The 9,638-nt window shown below is 45.7% G+C and overlaps 1 long non-coding RNA gene across 1 annotated transcript; it reads right to left on the bottom strand.

The window, feature by feature from the left end:
- Window positions 1-1,322: 1,322 nt before the first annotated feature.
- Window positions 1,323-8,786, bottom strand: LOC125965406 (uncharacterized). The gene is made up of 3 exons (XR_007479242.1): window positions 8,716-8,786; window positions 6,520-6,664; window positions 1,323-1,789 (listed from the first exon to the last, which is right to left on the bottom strand). It is a non-coding gene; the product is annotated as an uncharacterized LOC125965406 (long non-coding RNA).
- Window positions 8,787-9,638: the final 852 nt, after the last annotated feature.

Raw genomic sequence — 9,638 nt, 5'->3', positions numbered from 1 at the left:
GACAGACATTCCATAGGCAGAATTTGGACCATCTTGGAAAGTGAGAGGAGTGGCCCCGAGGCATGGGAAAGTGAGAGTGGCCTGGGAGTATGGGGTCTTTGGCTTTCATGGGCTAAGTAATTTCACAGGCTAATGAGTGGGAGGAATAGTCTTGTTATTTTGGGGGAGGGTAGAGATTTCCCAGAGATTAGGCCACTGCCCACTTTTTGGCCTTTTATGGCCCTCCTGGGAACTTCCATGGCATAAGGGTGTCGTTTCTTAGTATGACAATGAAGGTATAATGAGCTAAAGGTCAATGACCAGACTATTCTCAAAGCCACCTTGGTTTCAGCTGGTTCCAGCTGGTCTTTATCACATCCCAACAGCTGAGCCCCTTCTTCATTTCTAGGCTTTGTGTCCTGTCCCTTTCCCTCCTGTCTCATTTCCCCTTCAGAGATTTTACTTCCATATTCTTATGGGAAGTAGAAGGGCCATGGTCCATCTTCTATAGCTGCTTCAGGGCTGGGCAGGGCCATCAACCCTGCCTGCCTGTCAGTGAGTAAAAATCTCTGGATGCCTGGTCTAGGGATCCCAGAGAGGCAGGACAGCTTCTTGTTTTGAGTCAGAGAGCAGTATGGGCAGTAATCCTCACAGAGCCATCATTTTGACGTGGAACTGTCAAAGACCTGGAAGACAGAACTTTACCAAGAGGTTAAAGAGGCAGGGTCCAAAGAGAAGGAGTAGGAATATGACCATTATTGAGCCCAGGAGGGGCAGGAATGAAGTAAGGCTAGGGAGGCCACTCTTAATGGTGGACCAGATGGCATTAGAGTCTCACCCCTGGTTATAGCGGTGTAACCATGATGCTTATTTATAAATCTTTTTGATGTCCATCTCAATCTGGACCGAATTATTAACATAGGTACAGCAGATTTTGTTTATGTGACTGCATAACCACCACCCTGCTCCACCAGCAAGTAATCCAAGGCCAACTGTCCATGGCCACATTGGCTGGTGAGTTTAAAGGAGCTGAAAGCCTATTTAGGGCATTTCCAGTGGTCAGGGCTAGGCTCTCGAAAGTGTTGGTTAGATTTTCTAGGTTACTTCATGGTAGGCAAAGCCTCCCCATGGAGCTGCTAATTGCCCTGTCAATCCTATTCCTGCCAATATTAATATGATGGCCACCTGGGATGGTATTGAGTATTATTATGTATTGTGACTGTAAATGGAAACAAATGTCCTAATATACATTCTCCCTCGTGTAACACATTATCAATATAAGGATAAGCATTTACATAGGGACCAATTTTTCCCTGAGGTGCCCTTGTCTTTGGGCCCTCATTTTGGGGAACGCCACATATGCAGACATATCCTGAAGGTGCAACAAGAGATCTGGGAAGAGAAGAATTTAACAAGGAAGCAGCTGTCCAGATCTATGGAAGGGACAAGTTATGATCACAATACGGGTACAAGGGGCCATCAGTATATTCAAAATAGTTAAGTGCAGGAGTATTCTATGCCCTTGGCTTAGATGAGATGGTGTAGTAAGAGGCTTTTACCCATCGCTTCCATAGAGTCCAACAATTCTAGCCCAACTTTTAGTCCATTCCATCCCTATCCTGTAAGGCATCTTGGGTCTGGTCTTCATTATAAATGCACAGAGTGGAGGCATTCCTGGGAATGCAGTTTGGGTCCAGGTTCCAAAACACCATGGTGATATTAACATCTGGTGGCCAAGGATTCCTCCAAAGAGGCTCATCATACCCAAGAGAACCAGAGGTGTAGTGGCATCGGAAGCATGACTGGTTTTCTGAATAACAAAAGTCGCCATGATTAATGGAAAAGTTATAAGTCACCCTTTTAAAAGAAGTCAGTCATAGGCAAGGTGTTGGACCTGACGGGTATTGCCTATTGCACTCAAATCAGTGGAGGTTTTGTTTTCCATGTGTTTGAATTCATAATACCCTTGTTGTATTTACCTATTTGTACCTTTAATGTTTGTTGTAAGCCAGGGTTTTTATGATAGACCCAACAATTAACTAGTTTTTCTCCCCAGGCAGCTATTTTAGATATGTTTACTCAAGCATTATTTTCCCATTTCCCCTGGGACATGACCATTGTCAGAAGTCTTACCAGGAGTATCATGGCTTTCAACATCCTATTACTATATATTTTTTTCAGACCCAGCAGGGGCAAAGAAGATGTTTACCAGGGGGAGGGGGTTCTGAAAAGCGGCAGATTAAGAGCATGATAGAAACACAAGGAATACTAGGCCAACCCAGCACGGCCACATGAAGTCACTTATCTGTTCTCTTGAGCAGGTATCTGAGGTCTTCCACTGGCTCGCAGGAGTAGGTCCCCTCTGGTTCCCTCTGGGACTTAGAAGATACAGGTTTTATTTCAGATGGATGTATCCAACTCTCCATAGCTTGACAGCAGTTGGCGTACTCAGTAACACTTGATATGGTCCCTTCCAGTTTGGTTGTAGCTGGTCCTCAGGGGACCCTTCCTTCCACGTTTTTAGTAGGACACAGTCCCTTGACTGGATGGAGACCTCAACCTTTTCTTTTGTAGGGGTGAGTAGCACTTTGTTCCTATATTCTTGGAGGGCCCTTTGAACTTGGCTCAAGCTAAGAATGTGTGAGACTGATTTGTGGGTTTCCTCGTCAAATGAGATCTGAAATCAAAAGGACCTCCCATAGGTCATTTCAAATGGGCTAAGTTTTAAAATTCCCTTTGGGGCCATCCTGGTCCATAGAAGGGCTACAGGCAGGAGGGAAACCCAGGTTTCTGAAGTCTCTTGGTATAGCTTAGCAAGCATTCTTTTTAGAACAATATTTGCTTTTTTCTACCTTGCCTGAGGATTGGGGCCTCCAGAAAGACTGGAAGTAATAGTTAACACCCAGAGCTGAGGAAACCTGTTGGGTCAGCTTGGGCAGTGAAGGAATGTCTGTTATCACTCTGTACGCTTTTGGGTAATCCAAATCTTGGAATTATCTCTTTAAGCAGAAATCTGAATATGTCTATTGCCTTTTCAGTTCTAGCAGGGATAGCTTCTATCCACCCTGTAAGATGCCTATGAATACCAATAGGTATTTTCATCCCCTACACAGGGGCATTTGGGTAAAGTCCATTTGCTAATCTTCTGCTGGATAGGTTCCCCAATGTTGTAGGAGCTGAGTTAGGGGTAGAGGTATGGGGTGGCTCCCTGGGTCATTGCGGGCATAAAGCTCGCAAGCTCTGGTGACATTTTTAACAGTTTGGGACAGTCCCTTACCCAGGAACACTTGAGTAACCAGTTTGAATAGGGAGTCCCACCCTAAGTGGGAGGATTTGTGGTAGTGCTGAATTACTTTCCATTGCTTGGCCCTGGGAATGAGAAGCTTGTTATCTTTTTAATATCTTTATTGGAGTATAATTGTTTTACAATGGTGTGTTAGTTTCTGCTTTATAACGAAGTGAATCAGCTATATCCCCATATCCCCTCCCTCTTGCGTCTCCCTCCCTCGCACCCTCCCTATCCCACCCCTCTAGGTGGTCACAAAGCACAGAGCTGATCTCGCTGTGCTATGCGGCTGCTTCCCACTAGCTATCGGTTTTACATTTGGTAGCGTATATATGTCCATGCCACTCTCTCGAAGTAAGTCAGAAAGAGAAAAGCTTGTTATCTTTTGTCAGCCACCCGGAGAGGTCTCTTTCCAGTCCCCCACGTTTAGCCCACTTGAGTTCTTCAGGTTTATAAGATGGCACCGTTGGGAAGGGTGGACTGTCGGGTATGAGAGCTGCAGCTTGTAGAACTGGCTGTTCTTTACAGTCTTAGCAGCCTTGTCTGCCAGGGCATCTCCCCTTAAAAGGGAGGTATGGCCTCTTTGGGGACCCCTGCAGTGAACAACTGCAACCTTCTTTGGAAACTGGACCTCTTTTAGGAGTTCTAGAATTTCTGCCTGGTGTTTTATAGGGGATCCTTTGGCTCTTAGTAGTCTCCTTTCTTTCCATGTGGTAGCATGGACATGTAGTACTAGGAATCCATACTTGGAATCCTTTCCTAGCTGGAGTGCTCTTGTCAAGGCAATCAACGCGGCCTTTTGGGCAGAGGTGTAAGAGGGTAGATAGAGCTCCAGACGCAACAATTGTCTGCAGGCCGGCCTTTCTCACCCCTCCATGTATAAAACTCGTTCCATCGGTAAACCATTTTGTATCAGGTTTGGTCAGGGACTCATCCTTGAGGTCTGGCCTACTGGAATAAACTTGTTCAATAGTCTCTGCATAGGAGTGAATGAGGGACCCTTGGGGTGGGGGATCTGGCATTAGAGTAGCTGGGTTCAGGACCTGGCAAACCTTTGCTAATGCGTTTCCAAACAGTTGAGGGCTATCCCTGAAGCCTTGGGTCAGCACAGTCCAGGCTGGCTGCGAAGTGTTATGAGTGTCTGGATCTGTCCACTCAAAGGCAAAGAGATATTGGGAGTCTGGGTGCAGGGGAGTGCAAAAGAAGGTATCCTTTAGGTCTAGCACTGTAAACCAGTTTGCATTTTCTGGGACTTGGGTCAGTACGGTGTATGGATTAGGGGCTATCAGGTAAAATGGAATTAGTACCTCATTAACAGCTCTCACGTCTTGAACAAACCTGTGTTCGCTACTTTGGTTTTTTATGGACAGAATGGGGGTATTGCACAGAGATTGGATAACAGAGCATATTTTAAGAACTTGGTTATTAAAGGCTGGATACCTCATTGGGCTTCGGGCCACAAGGGATATTGTTTTTTCCATCGGTAATCAGCACTGGATCTTAATGAAATCTGAATTGGGGGCACATTAGTAGCTCCGCCAGGAACCTCAGTTTCCCAGACAGAGGGGTTTACTTGAGAAACTATGGAGTGGAAGGGAGATCTCTGATCTGTGACTGAGGCAGGCTCCCATGGCTAAGAGCAGTTGTTTCTCCTGGTAGGTCCCTTCTCTGAGAGGGTCTCCAAATTGAACTACTGTCTGGAATTTAGTGAGCAAATCCCCCCAACAAGGGGATGGGACACTCAGATATGAACAGAAACTAGTGTGCAAGGATGAAACTTCCTAGTAAGCTGCTATGGGTGGTGTGTGAATCTCCTGGCTTTGGGCCATCCAACAATCCCTGTTATTATACAGGATTGCAAAGACAAGGGTCCAGGGAAATCAGCTAGCACAGAGTCGGCGGCCCCCGTATCTAATAAAAAAAAAACAACTTCCCTATGTGCCACGTCAAGGGTTACAAGAGGCTCCTCCAGGGAAATGACCAGGTGTCCTTTGGGAGCCAAGGAGGGTTTGGTTGGGCCCTGACAGTCTTCAGTCCTCTGGGCCATTATGGGTTTGGACCCCTAAGTCCCCTTTGGGACTGGGGCCAGTGCAGCTTCCAGTGACCCTCTCGTTTGCATATGGGGCAGGGTCTCCGTGGACTTTTTCCACACTGGAGGCATTCGTCCTTCCAGAGGCCTTCCTGGCTGCATTTAAAATAGGTCACTTCTCAGCGAGGCAGGGGATCTGATCCAGATTTTCTAGATCCTGCCCTAATCATAGGCTTTTGTAAGGGAGGGTAACTCTGAGGTGGTGAAGGGACTGCCACCAGTAATGTGCCTATCATTGTTGTCCCTGAATCCTTTTTGTTTCCTCAACCCTAACTCTATTGTTGAATACTCCAAAGGCCAAAGTCCTTGAGCTGATTTATGGGGGTTTGGGGTCCCATAGCCATCTTCTGTAATTGTCTCCTTATGTCTGGGGCAGATTGAGTGACAAAATGGGTATTTACTAGGACTTACCCTTTGGGGGTGTCAGGATTAAATTAACATTGATATACTTTCTAAAGGCTTCCACCAGGCAGCCCTGGAAGAGGGGCAGATTCTCATCTTTTCCCTGTGTTACTTCTCTGACTTTGTCATAATTAACAGACTTACATTCAAGCCATCTGCCTCCCTGTTGGTAGTCCCAGTGGGGGGTCTTGGTCCGGGATTGCATCCCCTCCAGTAAGGTAGAGAGCTTGATTTTGGGCTGCCAGTTCATTGGCATATGCCTGAGGTGCAGCAGGTAGAAGGAAGGACCTGTGTCCCCCCCGCCAAGTAAGTTCATAGGGCATTGTCAGCTTGGTGAGTTCCTCTACAAACTGACTGGGATCCTCAGAAAAACGTCCAAATTTCTCTTTTCAAGTAGCTAGTTCAGCCGTAGGAAAAAGGGATATGATGGACTCTAATTGTTCCTCTGTCACCAGCTGGTCCTTCCCTTAAGGCAGGGGTCCCCAACCCCCGGGCCGTAGTCCAGTACTGGTACCTGTACCGGTTAGAAACTGGGCCGCACAGCAGGAGGTGAGCAGTGGGCAAGCGAGCGAAGCTTCATCTGCTGCTCCCCGTCACTGGCATTACCGCCTGCACCATCCCCCCGGCCCCCGTCCATGGAAAACCTGTGTTCCATGTTTGTCCCTGGTGCCATAAAGGCTGGGGACTGCTGCCTTAAGGGACAGAGTTTGGTATTGGGAGGCTGGTAGGTAGCCCCTCTTCATGTAGTTCTGGCAGGACTCACCTCTGGTAGTGGAGGATGTAGGACAGGGCTGGAGGGATAAGGTGGTGGGATTTCCACCAGCGCGTCAGAACTGGGGGGTGTAGCAGTTCCCCGTTGTGGACCTCCAGGAGTGGACTCATAAGGGGATCATCTAAAATATCAGCTTCTGTGGGGGAAGAAGACACTTTGAAGGAATGTGAGCCAGGCACACTCAGCAGGAGTTTTTTAGATCTGGATCTTGGAATAGGGTGATGAACATTTGGACATATGGGACTTCCCCCCCATTTGCCTTCCTTTTTTTACAAAATAGGTCCAGCTGCAAGATGGTATTGTAATCCAATGACCCATTTTCTGGACATATTTCTTGGTTCACTAGTTTGTATCGGGGCAATGCAGTATTACAAGATAAAATTCCTTCTTCTTAAGCCATCTTGCCTAAATTTACCCCAATTAGCTAATATGCATCCTAAAGGGGAGTCCTTTGGGGTGCTCATAGTCACCCCCATTTTTGGTTAGCATGTTGTGAGGAGACAGGGGTCTGACAGATCCTGGCCAAATGGTAGTTATCTGTCCTGGTGCTCCCCCAGTGTCCCTGGTATCCCCAAAACATGAGAAGGGAGTGCACAGCTAGGGACTTCAGTGAATGGACCCCCTTAAGGGGGTGTTGCAGAATCAAGTTCTGTGGGCAGTTAAAGAGATAGTATAATTGGCCCAGTCTGTGATGGCCCCTGATTCCAAGGTAGGGAATTCAGCAGAAGAGGTGTTTAATTAAGCAGGGAAAACTGGGCTTGTGGCCCTCAGGTCTCAAGAAAGGGTCTGTTTGACAAAGGCCACAGTGAGATCAGTGTGAGCACCTGCAGTCTGCCTGTTTGGCTAGCCTGAGGAGGCCCCCTGGGTTAGTTAAGGAGAGGACTAGAGCCAGCAGGAGGAAAAGTGACTGGAGTGCCAAGGCCTAAGCCAGTCAGAGAGGGAGGGAGGAAACATAGGCCCTGAATCAGCTAAGCAAATGATCTTTATCTCCCTGTGAAAGAAGAAAAGAAGTAGAGCAGAAGAGTAGGACTGGAGCACCACAAGGGGTTGTGATGACAATAATGGGAGGAAAAAGTTCCCTTCAGGATGTAACCCTTATGATGTTTAGCATAACAATGGCAGAACAAACAGGGTGAAAATCAGCTGGGGACTCAGGGCAATAGTAGGTTTTTTTACCTAAGTGGAGACTAAAGAGGGATACCTCTGTATAGCCGTGAAACAGGCAATACCAGACCTGTTGGCAAAGTTGGCAAGGGGGCTCAAGGACCAGTAGACAGTCTAAGAAGTTGGGGGAAGCAGAGAGGAGAAGGCAGGGAAAATCCAGGGTGATGGAGCTTGTGAATCCGAACTAGGTTACGAAATATGTCTGTGAACCTGAGAGGGAGGTGCCTGCCCTCAACCTCTGCTCAGGGGTGCAATGATGCTGTGAGCCCGAGGTGCACTTGGGGAGGGCCTGTGGATCCTCTCAGAAAGTGAGGGCAGCCCCAGGGCATGGGGCCATAGGTTTTTGTAGGCTAAGTAATTTCATAGGCTAATGAGTAGGAGAAATATTCTTGCTATTTCGGGGTAGGGTGGGGATTTCCGAGGAATTGGGCCACTGCCTACTCTTTGGTCTTTTATGGCCCTCCTGGGAACTGTTATGGCATAAGGGGGAGTGTTTTTTAGCACTACAATGAAGGTGTAATGAGCTAAAAGTCAAAGACTGGACTGGACTATTCTCAAAGCCACCTTGGTTTCAGCTGGTTCCAGCCAGTCTTTATCACATTCCAACAGCTGAGCCCCTTCTTCATTATCTGGCCTTTGTGTCCTGCCCCTTTCCCTCCTGTCTCATTGGCACATCCTCAACTACTGGAAGTTGCTAGAACAAAGAGGGCAGATTGGAAAATTACAAAGGTTTGAGACACAACCAGGAGTTAATACATGATATCACAGAAGGTTATATTCATTTCCACAGGATAGAAATTGATTGTTTAAAAGTGAGAAAAACAATACTGGTCATGAAGGAAGAGATCCTCAAATTGGACTACATTAAAATCAATACATTCTAGTCAACAAAGGATGTCACAAAGAGATTCTGGCAACTCACAGAGTAAGAGAAAATATTTGAAACATTTGTTCATAAGATATTTTGACAATAAACTATATTGTACACCCAAATGACAAATACACATATAAACAGGTGCTCACCTTACTATCATGAGGGAAAGAAGATTGAAAGCACATTAGATACCATTACAGATCCACCAGAATAGCTGAAGTGAGCAAGACAAATGCCTGTGAAGATAGGAAGCAACAGGAATGGAAACTATTATAAGTTTAGAAAACTATTTGACTTTCAACTTGAGCATATGTACTCCTTAAGATTTAGCAATTTCATTATTCATACTCCTGTTAAATATGTACCTAATGGAAATTTGTACAGAAGTGCAGGAAGAGACATACACAGAAATGTTCCTAGCAGCATTATCTCTAGTTGCCAGAAGCTGGAAACAACCCAAATATTCATCAACATTATAATCAATCAATAAATGTTAATTCAGTAGAATATGATAAAGCAGTGAACCTGAATAAAGTACAGCTACACAACATGGACAGTCACAAAAAATACTGACTCTAGAACACAGATGGATAAGAACACATACTCTATTATTCCATTTACATGAAGTTCAAGCATAGGTAAAAATTAAACTGATTTTTAAAGGCAAGCTAACTTTGGAGGAGACAGGTGTAGTGATTGGAAGAAGGGCATGAGAGGAGTTTCTGGAGTGCTGGTTATGTTCTATTTGAGGAGCAGAGTAGTGGTCATACACATGAGTTTGTGCTGTACTCATTTATTGAATATATTTATGTTTTGTGCTTGATTGTATTATAGATCAATTGTGAACTGTTGTAAATCAATTAAGATTTTTTTCTCACCTTTAATGTCTCATGTTAGCATGAGTGGGAGGGAGCTCCAACAACTTAAGAAGTCATTATCTTTCATAGATTGGGAGAGACAGTATGAGTGAAAACAATTATGTATTTTTCCTTATCCTTATTCACATGTAATCCTGCCAGAGGGTTCAAACTATGAAGAAAGGAAAAGAGAAGCAATCTCAGAGAGCTCATAC

The sequence above is a fragment of the Orcinus orca genome, chromosome 9 (genome assembly GCF_937001465.1).
Source record: "Orcinus orca chromosome 9, mOrcOrc1.1, whole genome shotgun sequence".
NCBI classification, from domain to species: domain Eukaryota; kingdom Metazoa; phylum Chordata; class Mammalia; order Artiodactyla; family Delphinidae; genus Orcinus; species Orcinus orca.
Note: the sequence above shows the minus strand (reverse complement) of the source record. Positions and strands in the feature narration are given on the sequence as shown.